The sequence below is a fragment of the Triturus cristatus genome, chromosome 11 (assembly GCF_964204655.1).
Source record: "Triturus cristatus chromosome 11, aTriCri1.1, whole genome shotgun sequence".
Classification (NCBI taxonomy): Eukaryota; Metazoa; Chordata; class Amphibia; order Caudata; family Salamandridae; genus Triturus; species Triturus cristatus.
The window spans coordinates 1112228692-1112246972 of NC_140594.1; the positions used below are offsets into that span (position 1 = coordinate 1112228692).

An 18281-nucleotide genomic window follows, 5' to 3' on the forward strand; every position below is an offset into this window, starting at 1 on the left:
AACATTTAGGTAATTTCAGGTACCATTTCTTTGCAGCATCATTGAGTAACATGTGTTGACGCATGCTAATATTTCTAAAAAAAATATTCATAATGGAAAATCAGTGCAACCAGTTTCAATAAGATAATGGGAAACAAACATAAACAAGCATTGGTAAAGCCAGTAGGTCTGAAACTGGTGGCCAGCTTTTTAGTTTTGTCAATGTGTGACTTGATTTGGCATTGTTTTTTTAAAACCTTATTGGTGTGGGAGCTGCTGGGTCTTCACCATTATAACAAACACTGGCAAAAGCAAAAATAGTTTTTTGGTCTCAAAAAGCACACACTGCCACAGTAGTTACTGGTAATGAACAAAACTACTTTGTGTGCAGATATACTCCTTGTGAAAGAGCAGAATGCTGTCACTCACAGTGAAGCCAGCTGATACAGAGAGAGAGACAGAATTTTAATAAACACAAAAGATCACAGCCAACACCAGACCAAATTAGGGGCACAATTATTAAAGAAAGTCTCAAAAGGGCACCCATGGTATATGCCCTTGCATAAATGCAGCTATACAGCCTTTGTGAATTCCCAAGAATTAACAGAAGTAGGAAAAGAAATAGTACTCCTAGAAAATATTTATGAACTGCATTTTAGCATGAGCAAATTTGCATGTGTAGATTTGCTCATGCGAAAATCTGAGTGTTTGCAAGTTCACTTTCCCTCCAACCACTTTTTTCCCAACTCTGGAAGAGGTTTACGTCTGCCATTGTCAGAAGTACATTTTCAACATTTCTCAGTATGGGAAAAGATTAGAGAAGAGTTGTTGAAACCCCTTAAAACATGCATGTTAGTAGGTTTGCACAGACTCAAAAGGGCATTCTAACCCTGGAACTATTCCTTACCAGTACCTTCAGCTCCAGTATGTAGATCTGCAGAAATGTGGCAACATAAGGGGATTGCAAGTGTTCAAATACTACTATGGTACGAGCCCTCGCATAATCAGAGAGGCTCTATCAGAGCTCTTATATAATGAGATTGTTGCCATAATTTGTCACTGCACTACTAGGCACCAAAGGGGCAAGTGGATTTTGTTGCAGGACAAGTAGATTTATGAAGCAACCTGCTCATGGACAAGCAGATACTTTATTATATTCCACACCCCTGAAAGTGACATCAAGAGCAGAGTGAGCAAGGCCAGAAATACCTTCAGGATGCTGAACAATGTGTGGAGGTCATCTCAGTACAGCACCAACACCAAGCTGAGGCTTTACCAGTCGTGTAATGCCAACACTCTTGTATAGATCAGCATGCCCGCAGATGACAAAGAGCAACATCACCAAACTGCCAGCCTTCCACAACAGTTACCTGGGAAGAAGCTTGCGCATTTTCTGGTTGTGAACCATCTCCAACCAGGAAATACTCACCTGATGCCAGCTAGAGAGCATGGACACCACTGTTGTGAAAAACAGATAGGTACACATTGGGCACACCATCGAAAGAGAACAAGACTCCATCACAAGAACATCTCTCCACTGCATCCCAGAAGGCAAATGGAACAGAGGCAATCCAAAGAATATCTGGAGGTGAAATGTGGAAGCAGATATGAAGATCCTGAACCAAAGCTGGGTTACCATACAGAAACTTGCCAAAGGCAGACAGAATTGGAGGTCCTTTGTTGTTGCCCCAAATGCCAGTCGACATAAAGGGCAGCCAGTAAGTATTTAAGCATCGCATTTGATAGGACCACTCACATCATCCATTTTCTTTTTTAGTTTTTTTTTAATGCAGATTCTCAAGAAAAGTTCTGCCACTCCACTCTAGTCTTAAGAAAGTCGTAATGGCAAGAGCTGTATGTTCTATCCAGGCTGAACTATGGTAATAGAGTGAACATCAGCTTGCCAGAGCTTGCATTAGAAGCACTACAGTAGATTGAAAATATGGCACTGAACCTATTGTGGAGTGCGATCATGGTGCCTAGGGGGACAATCCCTTCAGAGGCTCCCAAGTCAAATACCTAATCGTCTGTCTTATTCATCAGGCCTTTTAGAACAAGCATTTGCAATCCAATAGGTCTCGCATTTACACGAGTTTGAGCTATTGGCATTGTAAATGACAATGCCTTTTATTTATGTTTTGGTTTTTGAAACATAAATCTAAGGCATTGTCATTTACAATGCCAATAGCTCAAACCCGCGTAAATGCGAGAACTATTGCATTGCAAATGCTTGTTCTAAAGCTGGTACAATTATTTTTGTCAGGTTAAATCCAAAATCACCAGTAAGTTTTAGCTATGTCCGATAGACAATCGCTCTTTTGCGGGTCGCTTAACTGCAGTCTGAAATATCTGAACTTATCAGCACTAATCATTTATGTTAGGTGTGGGTTTTTTATGGTCGCTATCGGTAACTCGTGAAACAAATATTGACTCAAACTGCGCTCTTTTCACTCGTGCACCCCCCTTAAGCAGCTGTTCTTTGTCCCCCTTCTGCCAGACCAGCTTGGCGGATGTCACTCAAAAGCGTATTGCTGTCTGGAGTAGACTCAGTCGCCATTCCGTGTTTGCATTTGAATTTAGCTCTATCACAACTGATAGAGTGATAAATGTGACATTCCTGCGTCTAAAGATCATTAAATGTCAGCGCGTGCACTGGTAGCAAGATGGCTGGCAGAAAGACAATGATGCAAGGGCTGTGCGAAGAGCGGAGATGGATTTGCGACAGTGGGGAGTCCTGAAGGCTGCAAGCAATCAATCACCCGTTCATGCGCAGTAAGAGGAGACACACATGTGAGGGGAACTCAGTGTGTACACACACTCCAAGAGGCAGACATATCACGGAAGTCTGCACTAGCTGCAACGATGCGGCATCAATTGAAATGAGAACCCCAAAATAACTTTAAATCATTTTTTCTCTTTGGGGCAGCTGAAATGATAAACTATATTACACGAAATGATAAACTATATTACACGATTATACATAATGAAGTGTATGTGCATCTGGGGAGAAAGAACATACGTGGGAGAAAGAGCATGCTGGCAGCAGGAAGTTAATTTTGCGAGATTGGAGTGTAGCAAATGTCATGGGGTACCTGTTGCCTGGAAGGGGAAAACAAGTGCTCACCAGGCAGCCACGGCAGAACAACGAAAGAACGCACGCAAAGTGAAAGTAATCATTTCGCGGCCGCTTTGATGTTCTCAGTGGCCGCGCGGCTCACTGAGAACAAAGCGGCCGCGAAATGATCACGCAGGCTGCCAAATGGTGCGCGCGCCCGGCGCACATGCACTGTAGTTGGCGGCCTGAAAGCACTGGTTTGCACTTCCAGATCCCCTTTTACAAAAGCTCTCGCGAGAGCAGCGCTAAAGCGCTGGCTCAGGCAAGACCTAAAAATGGCCCTACCTTTCTATCAAACTTGTTGGTGGCACACCCTTCAAGACGTCTGAGACCGAAGCTGCAGACAGACAGTGGCGTAGCTAGCCCTTTGGCAGCCCCCAAGTTTGTCGCCCCGCGGTGTCAGGAGTGAACAGCACATGGGGGAGGGGGGATGCTGGCGAGATCTCCATTTCATTTGCCATTCCGCGGTGACCAGTTGAAGGGTGGGGGTGCCGGCCCCGAAACTGCAGGTAAGAGCGGTGGGAGACCGCTGCCCCCAACCCCCCCCCCCCCTCCCCCCCTGCCCATTCCCCCTTTGCTACGCCACTGGCTGCAGACTAAATTTCAGATTCCTCATTTTAAGGGTGCTATATGTGGGGATTTGCTTCGGCTTTTGATGTGGAATGGCCACCTTTTGGTGCTCCATGCCTCATCTGTTCCCACACATGCTTCAGGAAAGATACAAAGATTTACTTAAGCTGCTAAGGTAAATACCTGTTGGCACGTGCTTTGTTTTTCTCTGTTACTATGTCGGTTTTTAGTCTGTCTGTAGTTCCTCGGGTCCACTACTTCCATGATACCTTTAGTGACATTGAGCTCTTCGAATAAATACATTTCATTTTGATGCAACTGTACAATATCAACCTTCTGCTACCAAATGTTGATTCCTTTGGTAGTGCTGTAACTTTGGAATTCATTGGATAGCAACTTCCAATCAAGCCAGTAGTGACAACTTCCCACTACATAATTAGCGCTGCACAGTCTTATTATTGCAGCCCTTGTGGGACGTTAGGAGCAATGTGATGCTTAACTCCTTTTGCATTATTCCAGTTTCTGCAACATTAGGTTACTGCAGCATTACTTCAGCAACTATATTTTACAACAGTTTTCAAATATTTTAACAATTGCAGTGTTGTAATCATATCAATGCAGCAATATCTTTCACTTATTTCATACTTCTGCAAACCTTGCTTTGTGAGCATTACAGTGATAGTCTGGTTTACGGCACCCAGTTACAAAGGAGCTGTTGGGTTCCTTTGGTGCAGCCATCTTGGTGATGCTAGTGAGTGATATTTTTGTAATCCAAACAAAAGCCAAAGACATAATTAGGGCAACGAATTATACTTACAAGGCAACAATGGTTCCTGTGCTGAAAAATGGGGTAATTACTTACTGAGACCATCAATGTCAGACTAAGAATGGAATACAGCAAAAGAACTGGTGTACTTCAAGCTGTAGAAATATGGTAGAAGTTTAATAAGTAAAAGAAAAGAAAATAGCACTAAGAAGCAATGAAAACATTCAATAGTAGTGGAAGAGCTTGGTGCTCATTCATGGTACACACGGTGAATACATGTGTCCAAAGTGTACAAAGAACAGGTCCAAGTTGTCCAAAAATGCACTATTTTAAGGAAATACATGTATGACAATATACACTTGATTGTAAATTCATAGAGCAGTGGTTCGTTGGGACATGTCACTAACGTTTCAAACCTTTATTAGGAAGGGTCATCATCAGGATTGAAGATCAACTGAGGACCCAAAAGGCCGTGAGAGAGACCAGAGGTCCTCCGTTAAATTCTGCAAAAAGCCAATGTTGGATGATGGACAGGTAGAGAGCATAAAAGCCCTCACTCAGCAGTTAATGTCAAAATGAACACATAAGGTCACACATGCAACCTCACAAATTGTGCAAATGATACAAAAAAAGGTTTACTACAACCACACCAATAAAGTTGCCAGGTCAGGCTGAGTGCAAAGAAAGGGACAATATTGGAATAGATCCTTTCAGCACCGAGTGAAAAGAGCTCGCTGACGACTGGCTAACGAGAATAACTGGCACCAAAGATGTTGTGGGGCTGGTCATCGGAGCAGGCGATTCTGTTCTGGCCAGACAGCAGCGAGTACTCCGGACTAATTTGAGTGTATGTTAGACATGTTTATACAGTGAGCATTCTGCCATTAGTATGACCTTGCAGCACTAGGAGGGGTTGTGTCCCTTTATACCCACATTTGGAGAATTCCTACACATACCAGGATCCGACTTGGTTTGTAACATGTGTAGTGTACTTATGGTTCTTCTGTTGTTTACATTAGGTGTGTTTTAAAACTGATAGTTTGATGGGTTATGAGGTTTAAGTGTGTGGAGAGACATCCTGCCAAAGCATATTAGTGTTTGTTTTATTGTCTGCCCCGTTGTAGAATGTTTCACACGAGCGCCCTCTTGAGTTGTAAGAGGTGCTGTGAATCCATGATATCCATCTAATAACCTGTCTGGGTATTTTGGGTGGGTGACTGTAAAGTGTTCTGTTAAGCCTGTTTTTTTGTTGGTTGACATGCAGAGGGTTGGGCAGGGTGCACTACTGCAAGTGGTGCTCCATTCTGCCAGACAGCTTCACAGAAAACGGTTGTGTTTAGTATCGAAACCAGTAATTTACCATATGGTTACAATTTGTATTTAATGTATTTAGTTTGTAGACAGCCCCCCACCTTTAAGACAGTGATCTAAAAAGAGGTAATAGACCCACCATTCCGGAGTTCAGAGACCTCTGGAGGTCCACAATTGCTATCACAGCTCCTTGGCCCCACCGTTCATCCTTCCTGAACGACTTTCCTTTCACGCTTACCCCCCCACCCTTCCCTGCCACCAGCCCCAAGCACCACATGAATGAAATCTGGTCTAATCATTTAAGGGAATGCCCAGGAGGAAGGCTGCCTTCCCCTGGAAACCGCTGAAGTCCTATTAATTGCTTTAGTTGGATATTTTTTATGCTTTCTAAATGGCACTCTTGTTTGCCGGGGACAGCACGATTATTTCCAGAGCACATTTGCATAGCTCCGCCATTATGGCCACGCCATGGTCGGAGATGTGATTACCGTATCACCTGGGGTGGGGGGGGATAAACTTCAATTAAAATTTTGCGTGTCACTCAATCACGGTTAAAGGCGCGAAACTGAGGTTTTCCTCAAGGACGTTGTCACCCGCGTATGACCCGGTCTGCCCAGATCATTAGGACATTCAGATGTAAATTAAGGAATTTCAGACAATTGCTTTTATGTGGGCAAGGCTTGCCCACACACAGAAAGAAAAGCAGCGGCCAACAGACCTTCCTCTGGGCGCTGACTGGTTAAAAACCGTGCCAGGCTTCCTCTGCAAGGAGACTGTAGTCAGTCTCGTGCTGCTTCCGTGCACGTCTTGCTCCGAGATCCCATTACAAATAGTTGCCCTGTCTCAAAACTGTGCCTCAGTGGCAATGCAATGGTTCTCACAGCTGGAGCTGCCGACTTTGGAGCTGGGGACCCAGTTCAAGCCTCCGCTCTGTCTGGGCAAATCACTTAATCTGACCGTGCCTACAAAAACAAGCGCGGTAACGCAAAGTCAGCCGCGTGTTTATTTTCGCATCGCGCTTTCACTTTAAGTGAAAGCCCAATGCGAAAATAAACACTCGGCTGACTTTGAGCTCTCGCACTCCACGGCAGCGGGTGTGTCTTGTGACCCGCACGCCGTCCTCCTTCCTGCAGCAGCGGTATAATTATACTGTTTTTTCAACTGAGTAAACAAAAGCATTGTACTATGTAAAAAACAAGCGCGGTAGTGAAAAGGCAGCCGCGTGTTTATATTTGCATCGCGCTTTCACTTTAAGTATCCAGTTCCGGTGGGCGGGGGTAAAACTGGACAGGGTGGTAACTAGAAGGGACTAAAAAGCCTCAAACAATGGGAAGCCAGGGTTTAGAATGTGTGATGACACTAGCGAATGGAAACAGGGGACGGAGCTTACACTCCACTTCCAAAACTGTATTGATTAGAAGAGGCCCTCGCATGGCGAGAGCAGCACATGCGCGCTGCTAACACCAGGAGAGACCTAAAAATCTGGGGTGGATGTCATCCAGGACACTGTGTGCAAGCAGACATGAACAGCTACCAGGGTGCAGAAATAGGGTCTATTAGTATAAAATTCCTATCTCAAATTTGACACAGAGGTGAGTCTGCAAAAACGGAAACTGGCTCACAGCTACGCTCAAGAGGGGTTACTTAACCACATTTCGCAAGAGATAACTCGAGTCAGACGGATCAAATACCTAGACATCATGGAATCTACACGACTATCAAGTACAGCCAAGGAGTTGAAAAGGACAAGAGGTAAGTTACACCTATGCATGCGTCAGACTCCGAGGCAGACAAGGCCAAGAAGTCATTTCCCTGGCTGGCACTCATTCCACGATATAAAACCTGACCCACTCTACTGGACTGAACATAATCTAGTACGGACAATGCCAAAAACCAAGCAGAACGTTTATCAAAAAATTAAATCACGTCTTCCATCTGATGCAGAATCACGCTCACATTAAAAAAAAGATTTGTATATATATCACACACGACTTTTAGAGGCTGGTGATTATGGTTTTATTATGAATGACAACTACAGCATTAATCCCTAAAAAATGTATTTAGAGATACGGAGTATGGAATACAGGTATGTCATGACGAACTGACATCTTTGCATTTTGTTCAGCGTATGCATGCATCAAGCTTCACGAATGACATTGAGCCTATGTACCTGGAAAGTCAAGAATTTCTACGGATTCCATTAGTAAAGCTGAATAACGTAAATCCTGCCCTTACTGAAAATACCGAATGTTTTAGATGGCCATCTTAAAACTCGGTCTGCCCTGTAAATAACTCATTATGTGCTTACCTTACATGGAAACCTTGAAGTCTCCAGTAAAGTAGATGCAAAGTTTGATTTGATTTTTGCATTTATAAATTAAATAAAGTGCTTCAAAGGTAAGAAGAGAACACAAGAAGGCCCAGACAGACTGGAGCGAACAAATTTGATACAAAATTTTAACTGGAAACGTTTTTCATTAGAGGTAAATTAATATGCAAAACGGTTAGTTACCATCATAAATATCAACCGAATATATTTAGTTAGAAGTTGGCAATCTAGTCCATGGCACGTGTCATAGGATGCACGTCTCACCATATTTGCTAAACAGGCTTCTGGTCTCGATTTTAATTCTGCAATTCAGTGCTCTTTTGAAGTTCAAATGTTCGTCTGCTTCAATCGATCCAGTTACAGTACCATGCTTAATTATTTGAAAATATGAATGCCCAAGACTGTATAGAAATTCAGTATTTGCATTTTTTTTTTATTAATGTACCACACAATTTGGGTTGTCATATTACTTTAGGTACCAAGATTAACTGCTCTGAGTATCTAAAAGAAACCTGGTAATCTTAATTGGGTGAAATATTAATCCAAAAAGATGCAATTTCAGATTTGCTGCACATTTATATACCATATTGTTGGCTGACGGATATGTCCATGCAAGGCACATTGCATCGGACGTAGAAGACGTTATGTCTTCACAAACTTAAATGAGGTGGCATTGTGGTTACAAGATGACAATTTCACTGGAACACAGTTTATCCAATGATGGGCTTTTCCTTTACCAAAAATGATTGTTTTCGGGTTTGTTACATTTGATTCAATTGAACTGAATTAAAACTATAATTCCCAGAATGCACAGATTTGTTTAAAGAATATCAAAGCTAGACAATGGATTTCCTGGTAACAGGACTCATCTGGTAACGACAGATGACATTCTTCTCCCTAGAGGAAAGCTCCTGCTCCCATCCTCACCAGGAAATGCCGCTAGGAGTTTGGAGGCCGAGTTATATGGCGTATAACGCAAATGATTAGCCACAGATATAATGGAGTGTCTGCAAAATTGTGCTGTCCTTAAGTGCTTAAGACCTAAAATATGGACTGGGTGATCTTCCACTGTGGTGTGTACTAAAATAGTGTGACATAAGGGGTTACATTCTTACAGGAGTGTTTTGCCTTGGTTTGTCAGAGTTTTCCCTTTATTGGTGAATTGGCTGTCTTATAAGTAATCAAAGATCTACAAGGCCATCTGATACAAACTGAAAAAAAAGTCAGACGGCTCTTGTATTTTTCCTATGCCTGCTTTACATTATGGTACCTATCGAAACCTGGGGTTTCTATTTATGATCTCTCAATGAACTTGCAGTTTGAACAAACCATCGAACCTGGAGAGATCACGGTGGTGTTGAAATGTTTTCAGCTTTGGACCAGCTGGCCAGGAAAGAAGGTATTCAGGCCGAGAACTATCAGTGCCATTGCTTATACTATGGCCTAGATCTGATCCAATATGGAGGCAACATAGGAAGAGATGAAGGACACATACAGGGCAGCCCCATGGATTACTCTCCCCATATCTGTGCGCAGTACTGCAGGTTGGAGCGAAACCAAACCATGCGATTCCAGATTTGGTGTAGATTACTTCTGTTAAAGGTGTAATACATTTACAAAAGGTGTTGCAGAATGTGTTTGCTTGCGTGGTTTATGCTAGATGAAAGACAGGGCAAAGCTTGGTGGCTTTATTGATACTTGTATGCAAGATCCTTGAAGAAGGACAAAGAGGTAAAGCTCAGGTTTCATCATATATCATTATCATATATTTCTTTATTTAGTTTTTTACACCATAAAAGAGCAGACACAAATAGGTACAAACGTTGCTAAAACAATTAAAAAGGCTAAAAATCATGGTAAAACAATTATAGGTTAAAATAGTACTTGAGATTAAAACAATGAGATGGTCGATCACATAGCCCAATCCTTGGTTAAACTTTAAGAAAATTCATCCGTGCCCACCACATTGAGCTTAGAAAACGTGATACCGCATAGACAATGTGGAGTTCAGTGTTATATTTTAGGAGCCTGAATACTTCTTTGCAATGTGTTGTGCCAAGGTTCCTACACAACTGGATCATCCATCTGTGTCTAATTGTATGGTATCTCTGGCAAAAGAAGAAAACATGGAGTTCAAACTCCTCGTCCGAGCTACTTGCTGGACACCCCAATGAAGTGCCACTGGACCATTTATTGGTGAAGGAACGCAAGAGAAGGCAGCCATGCCGAAACTGCACATACAGTTTCCTGGCTAATGCCAGTCGGATTTTATCAAGGCATGGCTAAATATTGTACGTGTCCTTCACATCCTCAGGTTTAACTTAAGTCAATCCTGGTCTTATGAAGACTACCGGTATTTATTCTTACGTAACTAACCAGACATGGGTTCCATGAAACACTACATATACAAGGACACTCAATATACAATTACTGAACCATATCAGAAAGAATGTGCGTCACACAGACTGGTGAGATGCTAAAAGCCACTCTGTAAAAAGCCGAAGGTTGCAGAAAAGAGTTAATTTTGGGATTACTTACCACAAACAGCCATGGGTAACTTCATTCTGGGCAATTATTCCAAAATTTAATCTTTTCCTCGCTTAAAACCTCCAGACTATGGTGGAAGACCTCCTCTTAGGCAATACACTACTTACTTGCCTCCAAGAGACACCAATCAAAGTCATTCTGTAAGCAGACACGACTAATCACCTACCAAAGAAAGTTTAAGTACATCTTCCTACATTGAGAAAACTGCACTGGTCCTCTTTCCCACTTCAAATCCTGCTACATGATCAGATATACAACCAAATACCTCAGATTTCCATGCCTGTAAAATCTGCCATTTATGTGGCACCAGCACTAACGGGAGTGCATTCCAGGCTGCGCCGGAAATCCAAAAGACTGTAAGAATGACCTTACCAATAGGTATTCTCTGCAAAGGGACAGACTCTGGAGCAACCTCCCCTCGCAAGTTAGACTTGTTCCTTTGCTGATGCTATTCGGGAAAGAGCTAATAAACCACTTCTTCGAACGCTGTACAATCTGAGACTACATCCCTTCCCTCCATACCTCACTGAACTGCTGGGTTGCATTTCGGATCTCTCTTCCATTTATACACGTTTCTTGCCCTCAGTTCTCATTGTACACATACTTGCATTAATTTGTAAAAATCACACGTCCAACAGCAGGATCCTTACATGATACTATAAACAGCTATTAGCTTCCTTTGGAGGGTAGGCTGAAGCTTCCTAAGTACTACGAAAATAAATTCCCAATATCCTGCTGAGGCCAATTATCCATATGCACTTTTACCCCGGTCCTTCACCTGATCTGGTATGCTGGAGAGTCAAAGACAAAAGAAAGATCCTACAGGCCAGTTAGTAACTTTCTACCACATACAGCACCCAAACAGAGACGGAAAGGAAAAGTCTACCGTCTTAGCATACTTCACTCCCTCTAGCTAAAGGGTTTGAGACAATAGTACTGCCGATATGAGATTCGACCAGGTGATAGCAAAAAAACCTTGGCTTGCAACCGGCACAGACTTTTGCAGTTACAAACTGCAAAATATATTTTTTTTAATGTATGCAAATGCAGCTTCGATTTCTTGCAGAGAGCAAAAAAACGGCCAGCAGCCACACTGCCCGACAAAAAGTAAATAACATGTATGCACTACAACTGTAGACCAACTTATTCTAAACACAAAAGGTTGACAGTTCCTTTGGTAAGCACTTCAGCATTAAACAAAGTCTCAATTTTAGACGACGGGAAGAAAACACCATCAATATAGACAAAACATTAATCACCTCCCAAAAAAACTATTGCATCCACACAGGAAAGAAACCACGCATTACATGAGAAAGTGGCCCAGGTACACTGGCCAAACAGTCAACTCCTAAAAAGAAAACATGTGTCTTGGCTGACAGCACTCGAAATGTCTTCACTTTAGAGCTTTTAAAGTAGTCACCTTTAAAAAATGCAGGAAAAATATTTTTTATAGGCGTAATTTAGGACTTCGCAGGGATGACTTCAAAGGCTCTGGGATGTTCCAACAGTCACAAGCACCTGATGCGCAAAAAGCCACAACTGCACCTTTGTAGCAGCATCAACATGACAGTCACAAGCTAGAAAGACGAGCCAGCCGGTGGGGTAATCAGCCCACCAGGCCTCGATTCTTTGATAAGAAGTGTTCAAGAGCAGCGCTCTAAAGCGCTGCATAAAATCATAAGTATGTGCATCCAGATATCCTGAATGCATAGCGCGAGACATATTCTGCGCGTTTAATAAGACTCCATTAAAAATGTTAACTAATAAAACTGGAACACCAGACTGATTCTGCTACAGCCCAACTGGGCACCAGATTAGTTATGCCACAGGGAAAAAAACAGGATGCCGAGCACATATCCCTCAAAAACACTAGAGACATCCATCCATCCATCGACTGTTCACAGGGAAAAACGAAAGGCAGCCTCATGCCTGAAAGTGGTGTCCTTGCTAAAAAGGACAGGAATGGCTTATATGATCTAGTCGTTAGATTTCTCTAATGACATACACATGTTGCAGGCGGGTGCACATACACTAACTCAGCGCCAGTCCTACTGGGCTCTACAAGCCATCGTCTTTCATGAAGCCTCCTGTAGTCCACCAGTAACTGCTAAGAAAGGGAGCGGAAAACGTCACTCTGGGCACATTTCCCAATTGCACTACTTGGTACATCAATTCGTTGACTAAAGAAAAGAGATAGAAAACAAGCAGCTTCAAGTCTGACACCAGCGCTCCATGGAGAGGCTCCAGCCAGTGGGGCGGAAGGGGTGGCTTATCATGCAGGCAGACGGCTGGCCTGCTGGCTCTCTGGTTATCTGCCGCTCTGGGGAGGGGATTTATCGGAAAGAAAAACGCAACTGTTCAAGTGCAAGGGTTAACTAACGAAATTCCGGTGCATTCTCCCGAAGGCCAAGAAGACATCGTCTCTGCAAAATGCCGGCGCCACGGTACAAAAAAAAAAAAAAAGCCATGACGTTAAAGGTTTCGTAAAGACTACTCAAATGAGATTAACCAAGAGAAACTATTAAGAGCAAAAAAAAAAAAACAATTTACAAAAGCAATATGTTTCGCATTGCCCAAACCGCTCTTCAAAATGCAGACATAGCTAAAGACATGGAGGTCTGGGGTTTGGGCAGACACTAGCGTATACATTACATATCTTCACTTGCTCCGCTTCTACATTTCATGGCCTGCTTGGCCTTTAATGTATTCATAACTCATTTCTGCCTTAACACCAGCACACCATTACCTCAACAGAGCTGGTTTTACCACTAAGCAAGAACCCGCATTATGCACTGGTGGGCGCAATCATGGCAGACATGCGCAAAAAAGGTTAGGAATTGTCATAAATAGGAACCAAGATTTGATTTTCGCGTGTCAAGGACGTGCACAATGTCGAGAATCACTAGCAATGTGAAATGAATGTCCCCAATATGCCAGAATTTACAATTCTGCCTTGGTAAACATGATACCAAGTATAAAGACGAATGTGCAATGGATGCCTACAATGCGCCACCAATTACCAACATAATGCCAGGGCCACCATTAGGCTATGGGTGGGCACCACCGTGCAATGGATGCCCATAATATATCATGAATTTACATCTGCCTAGTCTACCAATACGCCAAAGACAAGCACCAACATACCATGGATGCCCACAATACACCACCAATTGCCACCATTATGGAAGGGTTATTCTGCAAGTGTGGGCAGTGGGCACACCGCTCAACCCCACTCTAAACACACACGAGCATAGGACGTGGGGCATCTGCCATTCATGTCTGTTTTCTGCAGCTGTCCAGAGAGGAAGGAAGATGGGGAGGATGAAAGTGCGTCAGGCAACCTGGGGTAGGGAAGAAGCAGCAGCGCCTTGTCCGGCCTGGGGAGGAGACAAGCAAGAGTCCTGCATGCAGCTCCAAACGCCAGCCCTCCAAACCAGTAGCTTCACAGCAGGCTTTTTTTGGGGAGGGGCGAGGGTCCATAAGGAATACTGTACTGCGTTTTTATTCAGGATTCTATTTCATCATCTAATGAGTCACACCAATTAGTACCAAACAAAATGGTACTGCTTAACAGTTCCAAGATAATAACGCCAGCCAGATGCATTATTTTTAGCCTGAAACAGGTGAGCTCATCCTTTCAAAGATGGCAAGCTTCGACGGTCACTTTCAATTCATTTGCCTCTATCTCGTTTTTATTTTCCTAGGTCCAAAAAAATGCTTTTAATGACTAATGAGGGTTTCAACACCAAAAGGAAATGCGATTCACTTTTATTGCTTCTGCACAGGTTTACAATTCAGCCCTTTTGACTAGGACTAATAGGGCAGGTACTGTCACCAATTCTTTAAATTCAGGCCAACATGTTGCACCTGGTTGGCACGATACAAAGAAAGTAGAGTAAACAACCATTGATAGCCTGCATTTTCAACATTCTTCGAATGCGTTTTGCCATTTTACAAGGCTTCAGTAAGATGAAACATGAATAAATGGATAACTACCAAATGGATCTCACAGACCAGAAAGTGCTTCGCAAATACCAGTGTTGGTCAGTCTCAACGATGGCTGTAGATGTACCATTGACCTAAAAAACACTCCCAAAAGAAACTGTAGCAAAAGTCAGACACACACAAAGCTGGGGAATAAAAGATCATCAAGAAAACCTGCACGTAGACATTAATCTAGTTCTTCCTCACTCCAACCTCTTTCTATTACTAGCAGCAAATTCGTGTTTGCTGCTTGAGATACGCAATCTCCTCTTAGAATCAGATCAGTCATTGTAGGAACCTTTGCAAACAACTACTGCGTCGCTTGGCTACCAGTTCTCAACGGCAGAAATGTGTATATTAGATTCAGCCTATTCTCTACAACCCCATCTCTAGGTTGCCCTTATCACCACCCAGACTCGCACCCAATAGGTAGGGACAATAGGCCAGAGACCTCTAGGAGAATACCGGCTCTTCGCCTCACTGAATCCTATAAAGAAAACATGTGGTATGTGCTATGCAAAAATATGTGATCTCATATAGAAAGGTAGTTAGGAGGAAAGAACACTGGCCCTAGAAAAATGTCTGTGTTGCATGCAATTAAGGCAACATCAACGTAGTCTATTATTTGAACAGACAGTTTTTTTTTTGCAGGCAGCAGCGACAGTGTGGGACTATTAACCCACCCATGCATTTAGTAACAAACTGCACCAGTAGTCTGGAGAAATTTCATTTTCAGTTGACATATGTAAATGTTGGGCTACCTTATAATATGGATTGGTATGCAGATTTTTGTCCTACTGTATGGAACTATAGGATGGTAGCCAGGGTCGAAAAATGCCCCCAAAAATAGCAAGGGCGAGCATATTAAGTTACGAAACCTAACTTAATCAACTCCCTCGACAAAAAATGAGTTCGGAAGCAGTCACACGTTATCAACACTGCCACAGCCAACGTCTCCAGACCATTGTCAAAGCCATGATCTGAGAGAAGCCCGGATAATACCAGCGGAAATGGGTCCTCTGTGACAGTCACTGCCTTATCAATGACACCCCCCCCCCCCACCCAATAGCAGAGAAAACGCATTCCAACGGGGACAACATCAGTCAGTGGTAGTTCCAAAAGGTACACAACAGGCGCAAGAAGAGTATTCGTAGTGACGAAAAAAAGAACATACCACGCATTTCACAATAACAGCTCAGAACATGGGCAGAGAAAACTGCCACGACCTAAAACCAAAACGAAAACAATCCTAAAGGTGGTGACAGCACGGTGTTTTCTTGAGGCTGGCTACCGTACGTGATAATTTGATTGTACTACAGGAAAAAACGAATTACTTAATATCCTAAACCACATTTGGTACCGCAAAGCATCACATTTTAACATCAGAACCACGCTCGATGTCCCTCGTTCATCTGTTTCCAGAAATGGCCCCACTGCTCAATAGTGCTATTCAACAAACAGTGGCTGAGCAACACAACTCAGTACAACAGGCGTGGCTTCTCCGATCACATTCAGATGAAAAGGAGCATGTGAAGTTAGTGGGAAGATAAACCCTCTTTAGAGCATTCGCCGCCTCATTCTACGGAAACAACATGCATCAATTAGGAGATCGGCGTGAGGTGCTGGGAGGGGCTTAAGAACTGTACATTCAATCACTGCCTACAACTCGCAAGGTTTCTCAAATAGCCTCCGTTTTGGTCTCCCACCGGCACATTTCCTTTCAACCAGCAGTGTACAACAGAGCTAACTGTGCGCAAAGTTTACAAATTTGTGACTAATACGATACGACTGGATATTAGAAAAAACCCACCATGAACACACCAAACCATAATTATAGGATTATGCTCATCTTCCGAATAATATGCCAGATTGGGCACTAAAGCCACGTACAGCCCGTGAGGCTGGGTTTTCAGCGTCCTGCACAAATGTTCTCGCTCCCGAGCAACGTTCACAAGCTGCCCCACCCATTGGAGGTAGCCGGTCAGTCAGCAGCCATCCCTCTACCCAAAATTCACCTACAGGGGGAGAGGGGCCAATGTAAACACGTATCTGCAACGCTCCTTTCCACCAACCCTCTGCCAGTGACCATTAGCGGAGACCTCAGCACAAACGCACCTACCTAGGGTAGCCACAACCAGCGTTTATTGGTCAGAACGATGTTTGCAACGGAACACAAGAAAAAAACAATCAGGCGGTTTTAACTCTGAAATATAAACTGCAAAAACAAATACTGAACGAATGCATGTCAAAAATTATATTACCTAAACTATTTCTACATAGGCTTTAAAGGAAATAAATAGACATAACTACTATATGAAAAATAACTGCTATTACAGGATCACCACATTGCCTAAAGAGCCACAAAACAGATAGGTCAAGGTTGCAGCCCTACCCACACCCATTGGAAGTAGCCCGTCTGTCAGCATCCATGCCTCTGCCCCACACCTCGAAGAGGTAGCCTATAAGCACCCATGCCTCTGCTCTTCACCCCTTCGGAGGAAGCATGGCGGCCAGAAACCGCCCTTGAATGTTGTCCATAAGCGCACAAGCCTTTCCCCACACCCCTTGTAGATAGCCAGTCGGTCAGCACCTATGCCTCAGCCTCGCACCCCTAGATATAGTCTATAAACACTCATGCTCTGCCACTCACCCTCACCCATGGAGACTGCCTGCTTCTCAGCATCCATCGCCGGGAACCTCAGCTCCCATTCCTCTTCCCTACACCTCGTGGAGGTAGCCTGTCATCAGCCATCCATCTAGCTTTCACGCACCAGGGGTGCCAACGTTAATATCTACCAGCCGGGTAGCGGACCAGCGGAGCACCACCGGTACTCAGCGTCTGCTCCACCCTCATCTCCGCAACAATGTGTCAGCTGCCATCACTGGGGACAGCATGGCTCTTCGCGCCCCGGAGGGTTACCGGTGACATATGCGAGCTGTCACGACCTCGGGAAGCGCAAGGCAGGCGGCTACAGTCGACACCCCTTCAGGAAAACCGAGACCCACCCACTCACTTCTCAACTCACACATCTCTGCTCTAACCCGCCGGCCATCACCCGTGCTCCACCTGAGCCTCCCAAGACGTCTGTCACGGTTGACTCGTCCCCTCTATCAGCGGCTCTCACCTGCCCCTGCAGCCCGTTTCTCGGGCACCGCCGCTCCCTGCACAGATCACCAGCCTCCAAGATGGCGGCTCCTCCTCCCAGCCCTGCTGCTAGCTGCGGCGGTGACGTCAATGCGCTATACGTAAGGGAATCCGACTGCCAAACAGGGCCGTGAACATGGACGAAGGACTAAGATGCCTCCCTTCCCAGGGACATCTCTAACGGAATTCATCTAGTGTAATAAAAGAAAGACTCAATGCCGTTGAATGACAGAAGCAGACATGCAGGGGCATCTTAAGGATTTTGGGGGCCCGGGGCCAAACGTATTTTGGGGGCCCGGGGCCAAACGTATTTTGGAGGCCCCTGTTTGGACCAACTTTTAATTCATGATCCAGTTTCAGCTTTATCATGCCCTCTTTGACCAGATCACTGACAGTACACAATCACACTATGTTGTATCCTATGTTTATTAGTCCTGGTTGCTCAGCCTGCATGAGTATGATGTCATAGAATGTTGGGAGTGTGTGCATGCTTTGAATGAGTGATCAGTTAAATTGAAAGGGGTGCTGCTCCCGG

At 43.9% G+C, this 18281-nt stretch overlaps 1 protein-coding gene across 3 annotated transcripts in view; it reads right to left on the reverse strand.

The window, feature by feature from the left end:
* AP2M1 (adaptor related protein complex 2 subunit mu 1) overlaps positions 1–17888 on the reverse strand; it is a 157453-nt gene extending 139565 nt beyond the window's left edge. Inside the window, exon 1 of one of the 3 annotated variants that reach the window (XM_085635615.1) lies at positions 17727–17888. The gene's annotated coding sequence lies outside the window, so the exon portion shown is untranslated. Of the gene's footprint in view, positions 1–17251 lie in introns of all 3 variants that reach the window. The other 2 variants (XM_085635618.1, XM_085635617.1) reach the window with 2 other exon arrangements.
* Positions 17889–18281: the final 393 nt, after the last annotated feature.